This window comes from Silene latifolia, chromosome 7, assembly GCF_048544455.1.
Source record: "Silene latifolia isolate original U9 population chromosome 7, ASM4854445v1, whole genome shotgun sequence".
Lineage (NCBI taxonomy): Eukaryota > Viridiplantae > Streptophyta > Magnoliopsida > Caryophyllales > Caryophyllaceae > Silene > Silene latifolia.
Window position 1 is genome coordinate 64,861,790 of NC_133532.1, and position 20,938 is coordinate 64,882,727.

Genomic DNA, 20,938 nt, shown 5'->3' on the forward strand with positions numbered 1-20,938 from the left:
ATCAACTTATAGTTGATCAAGAATGGCCACAGAATGGCCCACTTGCTTGGCTCCTGGCTACAGGAGGTAGCCTCTACAGTACTCATTTCCTCAGCGGGGCTCCTAACAACTCCAATATCCGCAGAACTCTACGGATCAACATCTCTAACAACTTCCCAATCACTGACCTCGTCTGGCTCATCAAAATCCAAATCGGACTCCGTCACCTTAACTGGCTCCTCATCAGGCTCCTCATCAGTTGCATAGCTCAGACACCCTAGACCGCCTCTTTGAACTATTGGCTCCTTTACAGCGGGAGCAATGAACGACTCTTCGTTCCCCAAACCATTTCCTGCAACAGTCCAAACAGAAGGATCTTCCTCCAATTTGCGCCCGATCTGGGGCGGAGGTGTTATAGCAGAATTAGGCATAGAGGCAGGCATATCAGGCAACACAACATAGGATTTAACTACATTGCAAGTTATTGGGTACATAGCATCCTTCTTCTTATAGGTCTGGGCAAAAACAATGAACTGCTTTCCCACCTTAAAGGTCAATGTCCCTGAGCCAACATCTATAACTGCACCAGCAGTGTGCAAAAATGGTCTACCCAAAATGATAGGGATGTGAGCATCCTTGGGTATATCTAGCACAATGAAGTCAACTGGGAAAAAGAACTTTCCTATTTGCACAGGAATATCCTCTAAGACTCCTATAGGCTGAACTGCAGAACGATCAGCCATCTGTACAGTCATATTAGTAACTGCAAACTTGGTCAATTTTAATTTCTTAGTAAGAATCAAAGGCATAACACTAATGCTAGCTCCTAGATCACATAATGCCTTTTCAATTGAGAAGGTACCAATATTACAAGGAACAGAAAAGCTACCAGGGTCAGCTAACTTATCTGGAGCAGTGTGAGTCAAATAGGAACATGACTCCTCAGTTAGTGCGACGGATTGCACAGTATCAAGTGACTTCTTTTTAGACAACAGCTGCTTCATAAATTTTATATAGGCAGGCACTTGATTAACTAATTCTAGGAAAGGAACTTGCACATTTAAACTACGAATAACATTTTCAAACTTGTTAAACGATACATGTTCCTTTGTCGGCACCAATCTCTCCGGATAAGGGGCTGTAAGAAACAACTTAGCCCTCTTTTATATGTCTCTCATACTGGCATCTGTGGATTTAGGCTAAAAATCTACTACTTTGTCCTTGTTGTAGCTCGAACCTTCTTCAGACCGTCTCAGGAATAAACCATTAACCGTCGTAGGGTCGTACTTTGGAACCGTAACTGACCCATCAACATTTGGATCTTGCCTCGATAATTTCGGAGTCGTCGTACCCCGAAATAAGTAGTCCCTCAAGTTATCTGGCATTGGAGGACGAAAAGGTTCACAATCAGACGTATCTTCAGCCGATCGACCATGTAGGTCAGTCGATCGATCAAGCTTCCCAGCAGACAGAAGCTTCATCATTACGCTGAATCGGTCGATCGACCAGGTGTGTCAGTTGATCGACTGATGTACCTGCTGATCGTCTTTTTCTTGCTACTGTTCATTCTAGCCTTTTTCTTACTTAGTTCCGCCCCGTCTTCTCCAGTAACATCTTCAACCATAGCGGGCCTATCAAGGGTAGACCACTCCTCAAAGTAATCGCATTTAGAGTCTCTTTTTGATCCGTCTGCGACGGTAAATGCCCCGGAGCTCTAGTTGCACTTTTGCTCGCCAATTGGGCAATTTGACTCTCCAATATTTTTGTAGAAGTCTCTCTAGCTAGAGACTCCTTTTGCAGCAAACCTGACAAACTCTGAACCATGTTTTTCAATTCAGAAATATCATAAACTTGAAATTGCTGCTGTTGAGGCACATAGGGAGACTTTTGATACTGCTGCTGCTTATGAGGGGCACATAGTTTTGCTGCTGCTGCGGACCCGGATTAAGGACATTCTGGTTAGTCCACCTCAAATTGGGGTGAACATTGGAGGGATCGGGATAAATACCAGTCTGCCTAAAATGTTGAAAGGCAGCACATGTTTCATTCGAACTAGTACAAAATTCCAAAACATGTCCCTCTCCTCCACATCTTTTGTATGTAAAGGGGCCGTCTAAAACTGCATTAACTTTATATATCCCACCTTTTTGGTATCCCCCAAAATCTAGCTTGTCAAAATCGTGAGAAGGGCCTCTATTGCAGCTACGAAAGAGGAGATTCGGTGATCTTCTCGATTTCCTCTAGAATTCCCATGCTCAGCTTTATGGGTGGCCATATCTTCAATAATCTTACACCCCTTAGTTTCTCCAACATTCTCCTGGAATCTGCCATTAGCTTCAGCATCCAGGATAGCCCTCTGATCATCATAAATCCCATTATAGAATTGATTACACAGGCACCATTGTTCAAACCCATGGTGTGGAATAGATCGCACCAGCCTCTTGAAACAGACCCATGCCTCATGAAAATCTTCATCAGGACCCTGTTTAAAGCTTGTGATCTGAGCTCTAATCGCATTGGTCTTTGATGCAGAGAAATATTTCTTATAAAATGCTAGGGCCAGCGAATTCCAATCGGTGATCCCATTAGCAGCGCGATCCAGATCTCGGTACCACTCCCTAGCAGCATCACGGAGCGAGAATATGAACATCGTCTCTTTTATCTAGTCATGGGTCACACCTGCTGGTGGGGGTATGGAACAACAATAGTCAATGAATATCTCCATATGTTTAGCTGCATCTTCATTCGCAGCTCCCCCAAATTGGTTTCTCTCAACCAAGTTGATGTAGGACGGTTTTGCTTCAAATTTTCTTTCCGTCCCGGCTGGCAATGCGAATCCCTTATAGAGATTCTCAGTTTTTGGCTCAGAGTGACTGACTATACTTACTTCTTCAGCCATATCTGGAGATGTAACGGTCTCAGCTGAAGAAGTAGAAATAGGAGATTAAGGTGGATCCTCCTCAAATAGCGCATTCTCGTAATAACTGGACAGAGTACTCAGCTCTTCCTATGTCGGCAATACTCTAGATGATCGTCTCAACTCACGCAAGGTCTTTTTGATCTTAGGATCTAACGGTCGTAATTTTCCACCCTGTGACCTGTGCATAAGAAGAAACTACAAGTAGAATATGAGAAGAGTTTAAGGAACAGATGTCCCTTAAACTAAGATAAAGACTAAAATAAAAACAACTAAAAATTAAACAATTGCCTCCCCGGCAACGGCGCCAAAATTTGATACCGTCGTAGAGTACCAAAAATAAAATTTATAATCCGAACTACTACTATAGATAGTGGCGGTCAGGGTCAAACCACAAGGAGGCAAGCCATTTAAAGTTGTCTAATTTAAGTCTAAAGTAATAGTTTGGGAGGGGGGGTGGTGTTTGATTTGAATGATCTATAACTAAAGGTAATAAAATCACAACTAAACTAAGGCAAATAAATGAGCAGTAGATAAAAATAGATGAAAACAAATATTAAAAGGATGCTAAGATGGTCGGTTCACTGTAGTTTTGACGGCGGCAACTCTAAGTAAACTGATTTAAGCATGTTAGACGGGAAAATAAAAAGTCCTCTCGGTCCAATTTAACAGGTAGCAACCTTTCTGCCTAAGCTACGGGTCCCTAAGTCTCACTAATACTAACTTTCGTTCTTGATTAATGATACTTGAAGCCTAAATTAACTTATCTCTCGATCTTACTAATTTAGTCGTCTTAATTAAGTAGTCTATTTCCCTCCCCTATCTTTCGATCTATCGGGTCGGTAAATTCCTAAGCATTCAACTAGTCGTGTGCACTCGATTCGTCAAATATAGCAATTAAATTAATTAAGTCGAAGCTAATCTAACACGTGGCAGTCGATCAACCAACGAAGTCAGTCGATCGACCAAAGCCCGATAATGGGTTACCTATTATCGAAACCGTCTAACCTACAGATCCCCTATATCTTAGCACGTAGGATTTAGCTACTCATGATGGTGATAATAACAACATAAGAATTAACAAATAAAGCAATTGAATTCATAATTGAATTAACGAAATAGATAACTAACATGAAACGAGAATTTGGCTTTGGGAAATCTAAACTAGCAATTCTAAACTACGGAAGAATTAAAGCAACGAAATTGAATAAAGGAACAGAGGAATACCGTAAAGAAGAATTGAAGAGAAAAGACCAAAGCTCAATGCAAAAAGAAAACTTTATTGATGAAAACTAATCTAAACTAATGAAATAATCAAAATTCAACTTTTGTGTATTGAACCCTAATTAATTCGATATGCTAATCTGAAAACCTCAGGTTACGTTATATAGATAGTCTTACTTAACTTTTATTCCTAAAACCTAATTACATTGGGCTTTCTCGTTTTCCAAATTTGCGTCAGATAGAAATAGCAGTCGATCGACCACTAGGACCAGTCGATCGACTGAGGGTCGATATTATCAAAGCTTCTGACTTAAAATAAAACTTGTTCTTCAGCTCATGTGGTCAATCGACCAGAGACCTCAGTCGATCGACTGACTACTCTTCCTGTAGTCAACTGTTCAGCATCCTGACAGTCTATAGACCATATAGGTCAGTCTATAGATTAAGTTAGCTGGTAGTCCGCTTTTAAAACTCTCGCAAATCTATCTTTCAGGCCTTGATACGCGCACCAAGTTTTCTTCCCGAGTCTTTTCTTCACGTCAGATCCTATACCTAGTACTCGGGGACGGATTCGGCTCATTTTCCGCTGCATTCTTCACATTTCTGCAATATTATACAAAAACACAAAAGTAGATGGAAACAGGGAAAATGGTAGCATAAACTACATAATTGAGCTCTGAAATGCGTGTGAAATAAGGTGTAAAACATCATATTTAGGACACGCATCAAAAAGCTCCCCCAAACCAGCTGGAGAGTTAGGGATGTAGTGACCAGCTGTCACTACTGCACACCATCATCATCATCAACATTGGCTTCATCAAAGCCATCAATCTCCTCAAACATGGCCAACAACTCAGGGTCCTGAACTCGACCCCCAGGGCCTCTAGCATGACCAGCTCGTCTACCACGGCCTCTAGTACGGCCACCTCCAAGAAAAGTTGTTGTAGCAGAAGTAGAAGTTGCAAACTGGCCAAATGGCCCCTCTCGCTGAAATAAGAACACCAACATCCTCTGGAAAAACACTGGTGGGCTGGTGAGGACGAACATAAGTGTAAAAGGAGCGACTCAGGGCACCATACTCCGTACTAAACTGCCCAAACTCAGCAGGTCACACCATAAAGGTGTAAAACACGGTTGTCATCACCAGGTGTGGTGTAGTATCTCGGAGAAGCACCCGTGTACTGCCCCCCCTCCTCTAGAAAGAGAAACAGCCTTCATATGCTCCCACAAACGCCGCTGAGTCAAAGCGGTGTTGATACCCTAATGGACCCTCACCTCTCTCTCAAGTACTGGGTCAAAGTGATAACAATGGGAGGGCAAGGATGTAGGAGGAGGAGGACGGGGCTGGCAAGAAACAGGCAAGTGAGTGGCAGGCTGACGACGTCTCCGACGCCCACCAGCAGTAGCGGTAGTACTAGAATCAGGGAAATTAACCAGAATCTCATCTGGAATTAGGTGACAGAGGCAGGTATCAATCTAGCCTCACTCTCCTTAAGAGGTGCAATAGCCGGTAAACGATCATTAGGCAAAAACATATAGAACTAACCACGTACCCTCCAATAGTGATATATCCCACCCCGAATGTCAAGGTAATAAATGCCATAGCGTAGATGATCATCATCTATCAATGGCTCATGGTCCTCCATAGGCTCATAGGTATCATTGCCCTCAAAATCACACAGAACTCTAACAATACTAGTAACAATGGCAACGCAATCTAAATCTGCATATCTCCCAGTCATGCGGTCAAGGGCCTGACAAATGAGTGCAGGGGGAGAAAACTGGAAAGTAGCTTCCCGAAAGGGATTAAGGTAACTAGCCAAAATCAAGACCTCCAAAGAAGAGGCCTTACTCCTATCATGTCTCTCATAAAGCAGATAACTCAAATACCGCAAGAAAAGCCGAAGACAAACATGCTGGACGTCAAGTAAAGACATGTTATTCATGCCTGCGTCCGCAAAACCCGTAAACAATGGAAAATATCGAACCGTAGACAACCCAGTACCATTATACAAATCACCAGTAGTATGCTTATAAATGCCTAATATCTCAGAAAGACGGTCAAAAGTTAAAGACCGTTCAACATTAAGCAACCTAAAACGGCTTAAATGGTCCGCCGGGAAATAAGCATAAGAACTGAAAAACTCAAGAGTTAAGGCACGATGTGATAGTTCGTGCAAAAAAAAAGAGACCCTGCAACCCAATCTCAACAAACATGCTAAACATTATCTCATCAATCTTTAAAGTTCGCAAAATTTTGTGATCAACACATCGAGTAGGATGCATAGCTTTAGACATCAATGCCACAAATTTGTCCCGATGTTCTTGGTCCCGAAATTAAATAAAAGGGAACTCGTCTATCGGTAGTAGTTCATCCTCCTCCTCGGAAGACACTACAACCTCCGGCTAATTTTAAACACACATTCCTCTGTAATTTCACGTACCCTATTTACGGCGGTTGTTGTCGATGTTTGGGGATTTACCGGCTGATTAGGTTGCCGGCTTTGGTGTTTCACCCTGGATCAGGGTGGTAGCGTGGGGTTGGTTAATAATTTACCCTTTGCAGTATAATATACGTTGTGTAGTACATTTTGTACCACTGTATACTACTACCATATTACTAATTTATTTGCATTGAATGATTCCGCGTGACTACGCACCTGTCGGGCTCTCCCTTCCTAATGTATTGCATTTACTACAATTATTACACTGAGTAATGCGCGGAGGACTACCTTTTGCACTCCCACGCAGCCCTCCCTTATGCTACTCTCCCTCCCGCACGTGATTTTGTCGAATGGCCACCGATGACCACCTATGTCGTCCTTCCTGGCGGCCCCTGCCTATGTCGCCTGCGACATTCAAGTACACCAATATCGTATTCCCACCAATAAACCCTTAATTATTAAACTCTAATTAAATAAGATACCAAATATAACAAGAAATTAAATTCAATTATTAATAATGGGTCGGTGAATTAAATATAGGTTCTATATCGAACAATCATTCATAATTGAAGAATTCGAAAAAGGTTGAAGGAGGTTAATGATCGTCCGAGCCACACCAAAGGCAACCTAGGAAAAAATGGATTATTTAAGAAAATGCGACAAATACATGGGTAAAGAAGGAAAAAAAAAGGTGAGCCGTGTAATTGCGGGTTGGTAGACAACAAACAAGAAAAAGAAAGGAGAAAACTTGTCTTACTATGAAAGTTAGACAAAGACGAAAAAACTCAAATCATATGCTTATACACCATGAGAAAAGGCTAGGGATAATTCTAGAGAGATGTGACAGAGTTTTTAGGTTTTAAAGAGAGAGAAAAAATAATTTAGGGTTAGGCGGATTCTAATCTCGAGCATAGGTTATATTGATACTTAGAGAAGTGCACTCGGTTGAGTGGGTAGAGTACTCGGCTCTCCGTCGAGTGTTGGTCATACTCGGCCGAGTACACCCTACTCGGTCTAATGGAGGCTGTTCTCTTAAGTGCGACTATATCTTGAGACAAAGTCCGCACTTCGTGCAAAAGAGTTGATCAGGAACAGTGGTAGTGTTTATGTGAAGCCATGTTGGTGTACACTATTGGTGTTGGTTTTAGAAACTCAACCCGATAATGCAAATGAGCCGACCCATGAATGACCCAAAATCGAATCATTCTTGACCCGTGTCAAACATCTTAACCCAATAGATCTGACCTAAACCCAAATTGACCCTATTGTCATTATTGACTCAATTGACTAAATTAACTCCATCTTAATTATTGACTCAATTAACTCCATCGGATCATTCTTGACCAGTGTCAAACATCTTAACCCTTCCTCTTATTTCATCTCTTTCCCACTAATTTTTTTACACCTCACCTTCTCTTTCATCCAACTCATTTTCCACTATCTTCATCCTCTTCCTACTCTCCTTTTATTTCTTTTCCTCACATTGAAGAGGATCCCCTCTACTTCCTCTTTCATATTTTAATTATTTTTTCACAATATTTGATATGATTCACTTATTTTTGTAACCATTGTTATTTACAAATTAATAAGTTACATACTAAAAAAATGGTGTTATCAAATGAAATTCATAAAAATTAAATTAAAAAAGATACATTAAATGAAATATATGTTACATATTTTTATCTTAATTTGAGTTTTGAAACATAGTCCATATATGTTCAACCAAGTCGTTCTTTAAGGACGTGTGCATTTGTATGTCATGTTGCGCTTCCCTCCTAGCCATAAAATTGTGTAATTTTTGCTCCTCATATATGCTACGGGTAACGAAAATGACTCTGTAATGTTGTTAGATGATTCAATGCAAACTTCAGGCTGTTATTCAACAAATTCTTGCGGATCATTATAGTTTAAATACTCATCTCGTTCGTCTTCCACGATCATATTGTGCATAATTATGCACCTCATCATGATTTTCCATAATAAATCAACACTCCATGCCAAAGCTGTTTGTCGTATAATCGCCCATCGAGCTTGTAGTACCCCAAAAGCTCGCTCAACGTCCTTTTTAGCACTCTCTTGACGTTTAGTGAAAAACTTTTGTTTAGAGGTTTGTGGAGCGGTTATAGCATAGATGAATGCTACTCTGTATGATACGTATTTCCATTCACTTTGTAAGTAACTTGTAGTGCTTGACCATTATGTCATTGAATACAGGTGACCGTTGTAGTACATTGATATCATTGTTTGACTCAGGTGTCCCGAAAAATGCATGCCAGATCCATAGATTCCTAGAAGTAATAGCTTCTAAGATTATAGTGGCCGTTCGTGATCTCCCCTGGTACATCCCTTTCCATCCACTTGGACAATTTTTCATTGCCAATGCATACAATCAATGCTTCCCATTAAGCCAGGAAAACCACGACGTTCTCCTTTAGAAAGAAGACGATGAATGTTTGCAGTTGTTGGTCTTCTTAAATATTCACTAGAGAATTGAGATATAATACTTTCGACAAAGTAAGTAAGACATTATCTTGCTGTAGTAGGACCCAACTTAAGATACTCGTCAACTTGATTGGCGGAGGTGCCGTAAGCTAACATCCTTGTTGCCACAGTGCATTTTTTGACAGGTGAAGTACCTAATTCATCGGATACACTCGGCTTCTGTTGGAAATAGATGTCATTTGCACTTCAGACATTGACAATATGTATGAAAACTCGCGTCGCATGTGAAACCTCCGTCTAAACATGCTTTCATTATAAAGTGTTTGACTATGAAAGTAATCCATAATCAATTGATTGTTTGTTGTATGTCGATCCGTCGGTATAAATATCCTACATTTCTTCTTACATTAACCTTCATCCATATCTTCTTGAGTAGTTCTTACGATATCCGATAAGACGACTTCTTCCATCACTTGCATACTTCGGCTTTCCTCGAGATAATCGTACAACATGTAATCATATAGGTCTTCACTTGAATTAGACAAACCCGAATCATAGTTTATATTCATTTTGTGATTCACTTTTTTTTTTGGGAGGGGTGATTCACTTAGTAGTACAGAATAATAAAAACCTTGCTCAGTTTATAGAATTACTACAACTAATTATTAAAATTGATACGTTATAAGTGTAGTAGTTACTAGTTACGAGCTTATAACACATTTATTGTTGCCAAATGAATGCCACTGCAAAAAATTTACAACTAATTTTATAGAATTGCTACGTTAGTTTAGTAGTTGGGAGCTTCTTTAATACATTTATTGTTGCCAAATAAATGCCACTGCAAAAAAGTTACAACTAATTTTATAGAATTCATACGTTAGTGTAGTAGTTAGGAGCTTTTTTAATACATTTATTGTTGCCAAATGAATGTCATGAATAAAAATTACAACTAATTTATAAAATCCATACCTTAAATGTAGTTAGTAGCTTCACTACATTTAATTTGTGTAACTCATAACAAGTCAATGCTATTGCATTTATAGTGTAATAAACTTTATAGTGCAGTAAAATTTAGGAGCATTTATTTAAAGATATTGTTTTCAATTTGGATCAAATAAAAACATGATAACTATCGAATGCTCATACAAACCTAGAACGATAATAAGAAATATAACTAACTCATAAAAACTTTAAAAGAATGATAATAAGAAAGATAACTACCCCGGTCTGGGGTTGTTTGCTGGTGGTTAGGGTTCTGCTAGGATTTGGTTGGATTGAATCTCGTGTTCTTTTTTAGATCGTTTTCATGTCTGCCTTGTCGGTTGTTGTTGACTACTCATCTAAACGGATGTCGTGTTGGTTGTTGTCGGTTGCTCGTAGGTTCCCTTGACCCTTGTCGTCGCCGACCAACGACCTTTATGTGACAGGGGCGTTTTCCTTTCTAGTCTACTTTTATTTTCTTTTTCTGGTTCTCGTGCCATCGCGCTGCTTTCGTTGCCCTTGTGTCGCCTTCCTTTGTAGTGGTTTCTGCTGATGTTGGTGGGGTTGTGGGCGTTTGTGTCTTTGTTATTTGGGTTCTTGTTCTGCTTTTTTGCGTCGCCTTCGGTGCCGTCGGCCATCCACTTTTACTATTTTGTTGTTATAGTGGTTGGTTTTCGTGGTGGCCGATATCACATCACCGTCTGTTTGGTTTCTTTTGGTGTTGCATTTTGCTGCCGTCAGTCAGCCCTGCAACGGTCTTTGCTCCGGTCAGTCCTCGCCCTGTCACCGTGTTGGCCGGAGATGTCCTTGCTTGGGTCTAACATGGTGTTTGTGTGAGGTCTGTTTGGCCGTGGAGATTTGAGGTGGTATAATTGGTGTCGTTGTGTGCATTCTCTATGCACGTGGACCGCTTATGTGCTTTCGGTTGTGTGTTTCTAATTATTTTTATGTGCTTTCGGTTGTGTGTTTCTAATTATTTTTATAACTAAAAGTATAATATTTCTAATCGTTTAGCTCCAACTCTTCAAAACGGGTCATCTGTACTAGTCATAAGGTTAAAGTATGAGACAATGTAGCGAGTGGATTAGTAATGGAAAATCCTAAATTTTTTCAAACGAACACGAAGGAATAAGATACTTGTATAGGGAAAAATCAGAAGGCTAATAAATAACATACTTAATCTTAAGGATTGAGAGAGAATGTCACAGTCTCTCAATCTTTTTAAGCAAAGATAGTGCCTTATTCAACTTTGGCAATTGTTCCATAGACTACACATTTGTTTTAAAAGTTTCGTAATCACTATTTAAGCCTGGAGTAATATTCTGTCAAAGGAGTATTGTTTTGTGAAATCTCTCCTAATTGTTTTTTCAACTGGTAAATCTCCAAGCCGTTAATTTGTCTTATATCGTTCAATTAGCTCGAATTATTTGAGTGAAATAATGGATAATCAAAACATTCATAACCAGTATTAGCAGTATTGCGAGCAAAATTAGTAATTTCAAACTTAAATTAAACAAGCCTCAAGTCTTACCAATCCGCTTTGTCGAAACGGTTAGGTTAAACGAAACTAAAAAAAATGCACAGTTTTTCGGTATGTCGGTTCAGTTATTATAAACACCCTACCCGTAGTCCTATATTTTTACTTTATTAGCCGTGACGTTTTTCTTCCTTGACACTGTCTCGTTGATTTCCCATACATTTTCCACTTCCTCTACTTGATTACGCCGACGATTCAACACCAGCATCGCTATTCCCCATACCTTTTCCTAGCCCTATGAAGGTCTTATCAAACAAGCATTGATTTTCTGAAGATTTTCTGAGATTTTATGGCTCCTTTTATTAAAGGAATCACTCCACCTCATTTACTATGACACTTTAATAATAATAGGTAAATTCGTATCCAACTTTTTTTTTTATGTTGTTGTTGTTTTACACTATTTCTTCTTTGTGGATCTTGATCTTTGGGTTATGCTCGTAGGGAAAAAAATAAAGAGGAAGACTTCTGAGAGTGTCGAGTCCAACTTTGAATCATCAACAATGCTGCAGATAATTCCACCGACGGTATAGTCTGTATTTAATTGAGATGTTTTTTTATTGGAAAGTTAGTATTTAAGTTTGTCATCAACTTTGAATCATCAACATTGTTAATTTAATCATGAAATTGATTTTTTTAGTTACTCATGATATCGATTAGTACACTTAGAGTTTGTTTTGTTAAGATAACGAAGTAATTGTTGAATGATGTTTTATTAATTAATTAATTAGGGTTCATATTTTCGAATTAAGGTTGATAAAAATTGTCAACAAATTTTCAATTGATAAAAATTGTCAACACATTGTGGAATTGAAATTGGATTTAAAGGTCAATATTTCAATATCTAGAATTAGATTCATGGAAACAAAATTCATATTGCCAAACACTACCTAAAACATTTCTTGTTCCTAGCTTAGTTTTGTAACTTATCCTTTTAATTAACAACATTTGTATTAGAGAATTTGAACCTCTTTAAAATGTTTGATGTCATAGGTAAGTGTGCATCCGGCCATACACCACATGGACCAGAAACGTTTTTTCTGGGAATTATTTCGTGCAAGAGTGAAGTTGCATCCATATACTGAAGTTAGGAGTTGGAATGATGAATCCTTATGGAATAAAGTCGAAAATAATGTCTTTCCTTATGAATGATCTAAAATTACTAACAGTATCAAGGCTCTGGTTTCTTGCTCTATTGCACTGTATCAACAGGACAACTCGCTGAGCATGACTTGAGAACTTATATAATAATGGTGCTTGCACCTTTAGGTCTGGAACTTGGTCCGATGGCGTATAAATATACAGACCAGTTGGGCCCCACCAACATCAAGTTTGACTATGGGTTGGTAGACGATCAGTTTGTTATGGAATTCCCCGTTTCTCAAGGGATGTCGTACCAAGGTATACTTTCATTTATTCATGTATAGTTATAACAATGCATATACTTTCATTTATTCATGTATAATTATAACAATGCGTAGACAATAATCTGATAAATAGTGTTTCAAAACTGATATAGTGGAAACTGAATCCTCGATTCAGTTTAATTAACCAAGGCAAGATCATGATGTATACTCCTTGGTTAGCGAGCTTACACTAAATGATGAGATTGTGAAGAAATACAATTTCAGTGAAGATCATCTTGCTCTTCTTGAGAAGCGTGTGGACTGGAAATTATTTGGTGTCAGGGCACATATGTTTCGTACGGAAAGATCAGATTTTAAACTGCTTTACTTTCTCCGTAGACAGCTTGTGTCGCTTAGTTCTCCATGGCTGAATTTTGCGATCACGATAGCAGAAGCAGCTGCAGAAGAAGCAGAAGCAGCACCAACACCAGCACATGCAGGGTCGTCCTCACCTGAGAAAAAGGTAAATAATTTTTACATCTATTAAGTACTAGTTTTTTTTCAAAGGCAACCAGTAGCGCAACCACCCTATCTCCAGATTCGAATTTCCTAGCACTCATTCGTTGATCGTAACATCTGATTAGAGTGTGTAACTCTTTTTGTCTTCTCTATTCTTCTTCTTCACATTCCTTTCCTTTCCTCTCTTCTCTTCATCTCATCCTTTTTTTTTTTTTGTTGGTTTTTTCCTCTCTCTTCTACACATATTTGCTCTGTGTTCTCTTTTTATTAATACTGAGTATATGTTTTTTTCCTTTCCTTTGCTTAATTATCCATCTAGTATCATACCAACGTGGCATAGTCTGCATTTAGTGACATATGTTAATTCGGTAGTATTTGCTTGCATAAACCTTGAGGTAGCCTCACTCACAAGATATCTCACAAGCAGTCAGATCATAAATATGACCTCGTAAATTTGAATCCCCTTGATAAATGAACACCAAGAAGTAACCATATTTTATATAAAACACGTGATAAATTCTTCCTAACCAGCCAATTCTACTTGATGGGTTACACCGAGTTCTTCACTAGACGGCATGCCTAGGCCCTACTCAAGCTAAGCGTAAAAGCAAGCCTTCTTTTCTGTTGTGTCTTCAAGTAGTGGTTTTATTAGGTGTTAACTGTTAAGCATCAACATTTCCTTCTACCAGAAGTGACACCTTTTCCCCATTATCTATCCATCCAATCAGGTCAAGAGGAAGAGGTTATGTCGGATTCGGTCAGAAGGAAGAGGTGGTGAATAAGAAGTGAAGACATACGGGGTAAGTTTATCTTTGCTTATTAATTGTCTGTTTTTTTCCCGTATGGAAAATTTTATATGTGTTAGAATTGATAGGTTTATTAATTTTTAAAACACAATGTTAGGGTCTTGATATCTTTTTAGTGCACCTGTGTCCGACGTTTGACACTCATGCGTAATAACAACAATATGTGTTCATGTACTAAGATAACTAACATTGATATTGGAATATTGATGTTGGAAAGTTACAATCATATAATTGGAAAAGCATGAAATTGATGTACAGTTATCTTTTACAAATAAGTTACTCATGTATGTGTATTATAACTAAATTAATCTTGATGGAGTCTTAGTTACCAAAAAAAATCACCTAGAAGCATGAAAGCTACAATCATTGCAAATTTTGAAACCAACTGATATCAAGCTGGGAAAGTTTAATGAAATTGAGCCTCTAAAACGTGCCTTCCTATCCTCCATAATTTGATGCACCAAGTTCTCAGGTCGCCTAATACAGTGCTTTATCAGAGCCTCATTTCTTACCTTCTAGATAGCATAAAAAAGAGACACATGACAAGCATCCCCATTTTAATCAAAACATGTCTTTAGTAATGCCCAGAATATAAAAGAACACTTAGGAATGTTGTTAGTGTATGCCTGTTTGAAAAGCTGCATAATGTGGAGCAAAGTATACACATGACTCACCCACCTAACCCATATACAATCTTTTTTTATAGCAATCCACCAGGCACACGTCACCTTGTTTTATTTTGGATGGGTTTTCATTCCCGAGAGTGGTTGTATGCGTAGTTAACTATTAATTTATCTATTTTGGTAGCACTCGGATTTATTGTTCTACTACGTAGATGGAATTTTATTAATGCCAGACTATTTTCACCTTATTTGCATGTGTAAGATCAGTTGGGAAAAATATGATCTAAGTACACCTAAATTTTCCCTTAATTTTCCCATAAAATGCTGCTATGCGAGAGATATTAACATGTATAACTATTTCGTAGGGCTTGATGAAGATATTGCATTATTAATTAATATATATTAAGATATTCAGATTCTAAACTTAGAAATTAAATCTATGGTTATTGTGGAATTAATTATCATAATTTATTTTCGCACTACGTATTTTACTCGGGTTAGTTGGGTCAATACGCTAACATTTCAAAAGACAAATAAGAGTAGCGCCTACACCATCAATGAACCAAAACTACATTTAACTAGGTAATCATCATTTGGAAATTTGGAAATTGTGTTTCGTGCTTATCTCGACACCACTATTTCTCTTAGAAACTAACCATCCATTAATTATAATGAAACTAAATTGAAGTGCTTTCTCTTAGAAACTAATCATCCATTAATTATAATGAAACCAAAAAAGTCATATTTCCTTCCTCTTTTCGTGCTTATCTTTGTCTCGTAGTAGATTGGTCTTCTCAACCAATCTCACAGTCATAAATACTCTCACCCTCACTGCTTCAAAACCAGCCAAAAGAATGGGTCACAACATCAAAAATTTCAACGAATCTCACAACTTTTTCAACCAATCTCACAACTTCTTCAGCTGAAGTGATGATAATTCTTCCTTCACCGGCTTTGACCTAATATTTCTTTAGTGGAAGGATGATTGTTGTCGCGGGTAACTTTTGCGACCCACATATTGCATGTAATTTAGGTTAATCATTTGGGTGGTTGTAGAATCGAGTGAAGGAACTAGAGGAACAACAAGAAGAACCCATTAGCACACCACCATTGACATGCTCAATGTGGTCTATAGTCTACGTTAGAATAACGGAAACTGATGGTGGAAAAGGAGATAGTTGCTATTAGGGTTTAGCGATGGTGAAGGAGTTAGTGGCTATTAATATGATGGCCGAGGAGAGATTTTGGAAACTTCAGGAATATGTTACTACTTATTGTTGGTCGGTGGCTTAAATGGGTGTCATATTTGAGAATTCTTTGAATGAAAAGGTTTTTTGGCTGGTTTGGAAGAAGTCAAATTAATGACTATGGGTTCGTGAACTTCAATTATTAAATGAGTTCATTTTGAAGTAGGAAAGCAAAATTCCCGAGTGATGTATATGAGATTCAAGGGGGTTTTATAGAAACCTGGGAATTCATTGCTAGTAATTTACTGCCTTTTGTTATGTTAAGTTAATTACCTTTGATCACCTGGGAGAAAGATACGTCTAGTAAATTATTGTTTTTTCTCATTTGGTTCTGATACATGATACAGTTATAGTGGCATGTGGCTTTTTCCTAGCTTAAACCTAGCTTTATCATCGAACTCATGCATCAAACTCGATCTCGAAAATAGGGATTTCGGGCAAGAGTTCAGATAGTGACACAATTTGACACTTGTAGCATTTATCAGATGGTATGCCAAGAAGAAAAGGGGCAATTGGCGGATTAAGGTTGTTGTGTCATTTGTTTCTTATTGCCATTAATTGTGTCTTCGTCTCCCATTTTCTCAGATTTGCAACTCTAAAGTGGAGAGAGAAGACAGAAAAAGGAAGAAATTAAGGTTTGCTCTAACTCTCACAAAATTATTGCAAGAGTAGTGACTGTGACTTGCAAGTATTAAATAGAACCACTCAGCCCAGCTTTAAAATTCATCAAATCATTGGAGTCCACGTACCCACATAGTCATGAATTCATGACAAGGGCACATTTTCTACCCTAAACCGTCTAAAAATCTATTACACATTAACAACATCTTTTATGGGTCCGACCAGACATCTAAATGGTATATTGCTACTTCATAGAAAGAAATCCAATGTTGCACTCTAATAAGTAACCGGATTCGAAAAGGTGAATGATAGAGATTCAGGAGAATAAGAACTATGTACACATAGTTATCCTTCGTAAACATTGCAACGTCAATTTACAACGACAGATAAAAGTTGTCATTGTACTTTTCGATTGTATTGTTTTTTCATCTGGTTCTGATACAGATATAGTGGTCTATGACTTTTTCCTCAGACCTAGCTTTGTCATCGAACTCATGCATCAAACTCGATCTCGAAAATAGGGATTTCGAGCAAGAGTCGGGAGAGTGACACAATTTGTGACAGTTGTAGCATTTATCACATGGTTGAACTAGAGATTGATATGTGTCGATGTAAATTGATATTAGATCGTTTATGCAATTTTACTAAAGTCAGTTGTATCTTTGGTGATGTTAGTACAAATGTCAACTATGTGTACATATGACTTCATAGCTCTCGCACATGTGGGACTATGGAAACCTTTATGACACATTGTTAATAAATTGTTGTTGTGTTACCGCTCGGTTCTAATTATTTGGCATTATCAAAGGGAATGGAGCATTTAACTTCAAACAATGGCTCGATAATTCTCATAATTCTGTATCAATCACCTATTCGAATCCGGTTGCTTACCAAAATGCTATATTTGATGACTAGAAAAGAATAAGCTATGCAAGTTGATGTCATTTAGATGTCTGCTCGAACTCATACTAAAGATGTTTATGTGTAATCTTTGTTACTCATTGCCTCAAGAAATTGAGATGAGTCACTAACTGCATCACCCTTTTGAATCATATAGATTCCTTTCTTGGTCACCTCACCCTTTAGCTTCAACAAAGATAAGGCGGTGCATAAAGAATGCACACTCTTCCGGCTCAAAGCATCCGCGATCACATTAGCTTTCCCTTCATGGTAGATAATATCCATGTCGTAGTCACCAATGAGCTCCATCCACCTTCTATGTCGCATGTTCAGCTCTTCCTGAGTGTAGATGTATTTGAAACTCTTATGATCCGAAAACACCTTAAAAGTTACTCCATAAAGATAGTGCCTCCAGATCTTCAAAGCGAACACAACTGTACCTAACTCTAGATCGTGAGTAGGATAGTTCTCCTCATAAGTCTTTAGCTATCTCGAAGCATAAACGATCACTTTCCCGTTCTGCATTAACACGCATCCCAGACTGTTCTTTTAATGCCCTCGCACAACTCTCATCCCAACGAAATCGGTTCTCCTTCCTCATCAACGCTGTCATAGGTCTAGCTATGGTAGAGAAATATTTCACGAACCTCCTGTAGTACCCACTCAAACCCAAGAAACTTCCAATGTCCGCCACATTCTTCGGTGTCTCCCAATTAGCCACAACCGTGATCTTGCTAGGATCCACAGATACTCCCTCCTTAGAAATCACATGCCCCAGAAAAGCCACTTTCTCAAGCCAGAACTCACACTTGGATAACTTAGCATAAAGCTGGTTATCGCGCAAAGTTTGCAGTACCAACCTCAAGTGCTCCTTATACTCCTCATTAGTCTTAGAATAGACTAAGATGTCAGTTATGAAAACCACCACAAACTGATCCAAATATGGACTGAAGACCCGATTCATTAAATCCATGAAAACTGTTGGTACATTGGTCAACCCAAATGGCATCACCACATACTCATAGTGACCATACCTTGATCGGAAAACTGTCTTTGGTATGTCCTCATCCCAAATCCTCAGATGATAGTACCCCAACCTTAGATCAATCTTTGAAAACACCCCAGCTCCACTCAACTGATCAAACAAGTCATCAATCCTCAGCAAAGGATACCTATTCTTCACTATGACATGGTTCAGCTCTCTGTAGTCGATGCATAACCTAAAGCTTCCATATTTCTTGTTCACGAAAAGAACTGGTGCACCCCAAGGCGATACACTAGGCCGAATGTATCCCTTGTCTAGCAACTCATTAAGCTGCTTCTTCAGCTCCTTAATTAGGACCCATACGGTATGGGGCCTTAGATATAAGACCCATTCCCGACTTCAACTCCACGCTAAAGTCGATGTCTCTCTTCGGAGGTAACCCTGGTATCTTCTCAAGAAAGACATCCTCAAACTCGTTCACCACCTGTAAGTCAGCTGCAATAGGAACCTCCATGCGAGCATCCCTCACATGGCAAAGTATCATAGGACACCTCTTCCTCAAATATGACTTTAAAGTCATAGCTGAGATCATCCTAAACTTAGGCTTTACAACATACCCATGATATGACACACTAACCCCTTTGGGACCCTTTAAAGATACCTTTTTCTTATGACAGACAATTCTAGCCCCATACTTACTTAGACAGTCCATCCCGACTATGACCTCAAACTCATCCAAAGGAAACTCAAACAAATCAACCGGAAAGTTGACCTGCCCAACTACCATGGTTACACCCTTATACAGCATACCACAAGATACAGACTCTCCCGATGGTATAAACACTTCATCCTTTACAGACTCATACTTCCTCAAACCCAAAGACTCGGCAAAACTCTTAGATACAAACAAATGCGTAGCCCCCGAATCAAACAAAACAAAAGAAGGTTTGCCATGTATAAGAAATGTACCGGTGACCATGTGAGCATCCTCTTCAGCTGCCTGCTTCTCCATCATGAACAACTTGCTGCTGTTCTTCTGTCCTCCACCCTGCACCGTACTCGCCAATGTAGTAGACTTGGTAGATGAAGTCTGATTGGCATTCGCTGCCGGTCTCTGGTACGACCCACCGTCATTGCGGGTGAAACCGTCGTTGTTGTTCTGTCCACCCTGACCGCTCTATGACCCCGATGGCCTGCTGTTAGCCGTACTCTGACTCGGTCCCTGAGAGAAGCTCCCCTGGTACTGCCTCTGAAAGTCCCTTCCTGTAGCATTCCCAAAACTAGTGCACTCATGCCTTTTGTGGCCCGCACCGCCACAGTTGAAGCATGTCAAACCAGATCTCGTACTATAACTTTGGCCTCCTTGACCGCCAGAAAAGGACCCTCCACCAAAACCAAAGCCTCCCGAGAAAGACTTAGCGGGGTTGTAGCTACTGCGCTTGTAGCCCGACTGACCACCTCCCTCGCTCTCGGACTTTTTATTCTCCCCCACCTTCTCTTTGGCCTCATAGCCTTTTTGAACTCTGCCCATGGAATGGCAGGTTCACCCATATTCCTGTAGTAAGTACGAGCCGACTACTTTTCCCAGTTCCACCATGCCCCGCCTCATCCCTTAGGTAGAACGCAACTTGTTCTACCATTAACTCAGTAGGACACTTCACAACCTCAAGAACATTCTCCATCTCCCGGTGCCAGTTATCGAGCACATGGGGCGCTTCGGTGCCCTCGTAGGTGAAGGGATTGAAGCGTGAGATGGTGGTGCTCATCTTAGTGGTATCCACCCTTCCCTCTCTCCTCCCCCGTTCCTGAGATCCTCGAGAAGAGCCTCTTCCCGCTCGATCATCCTAGCAACTTCCTCTACCGTCATCTCTATTGCCTTTATAAACGCATGTGATATTTTAGGTGCCATATTAACTGATACAACGAACGATAAACGTAAGCACATAGCCTACGGCTTAAAATAAGAAAACTCCATCCGTCCACAAGAGTACTCGACCGAGTACTCAACTAACTCGGTCGAGTTACCCCAACTCGGCCGAGTTACACTATAACTCGGTCGAGTACCTAAGGTGCTCGGTCGAGTCACACCTACTCGGTCGAGTAGTCACCAGGCAGAGCCGTCTGCCTCAAAACACAAAAACCTCACTCGGTCGAGTAGCCCCTACTCGGTCGAGTACTCACTCCACTCGGTCGAGTCATGCTACGACAGCCCCCTATACATACCCCGACAAGCTTAAAAGCATATATACATGTTATAAATCAACCTATCACATGTTACTATCGTATCGATATTATGAAACAACTTCATCATATAATACGAGCAATCAAAAATCCACATCATCATGCATCATCCATTCGCTTTCCTTCCAC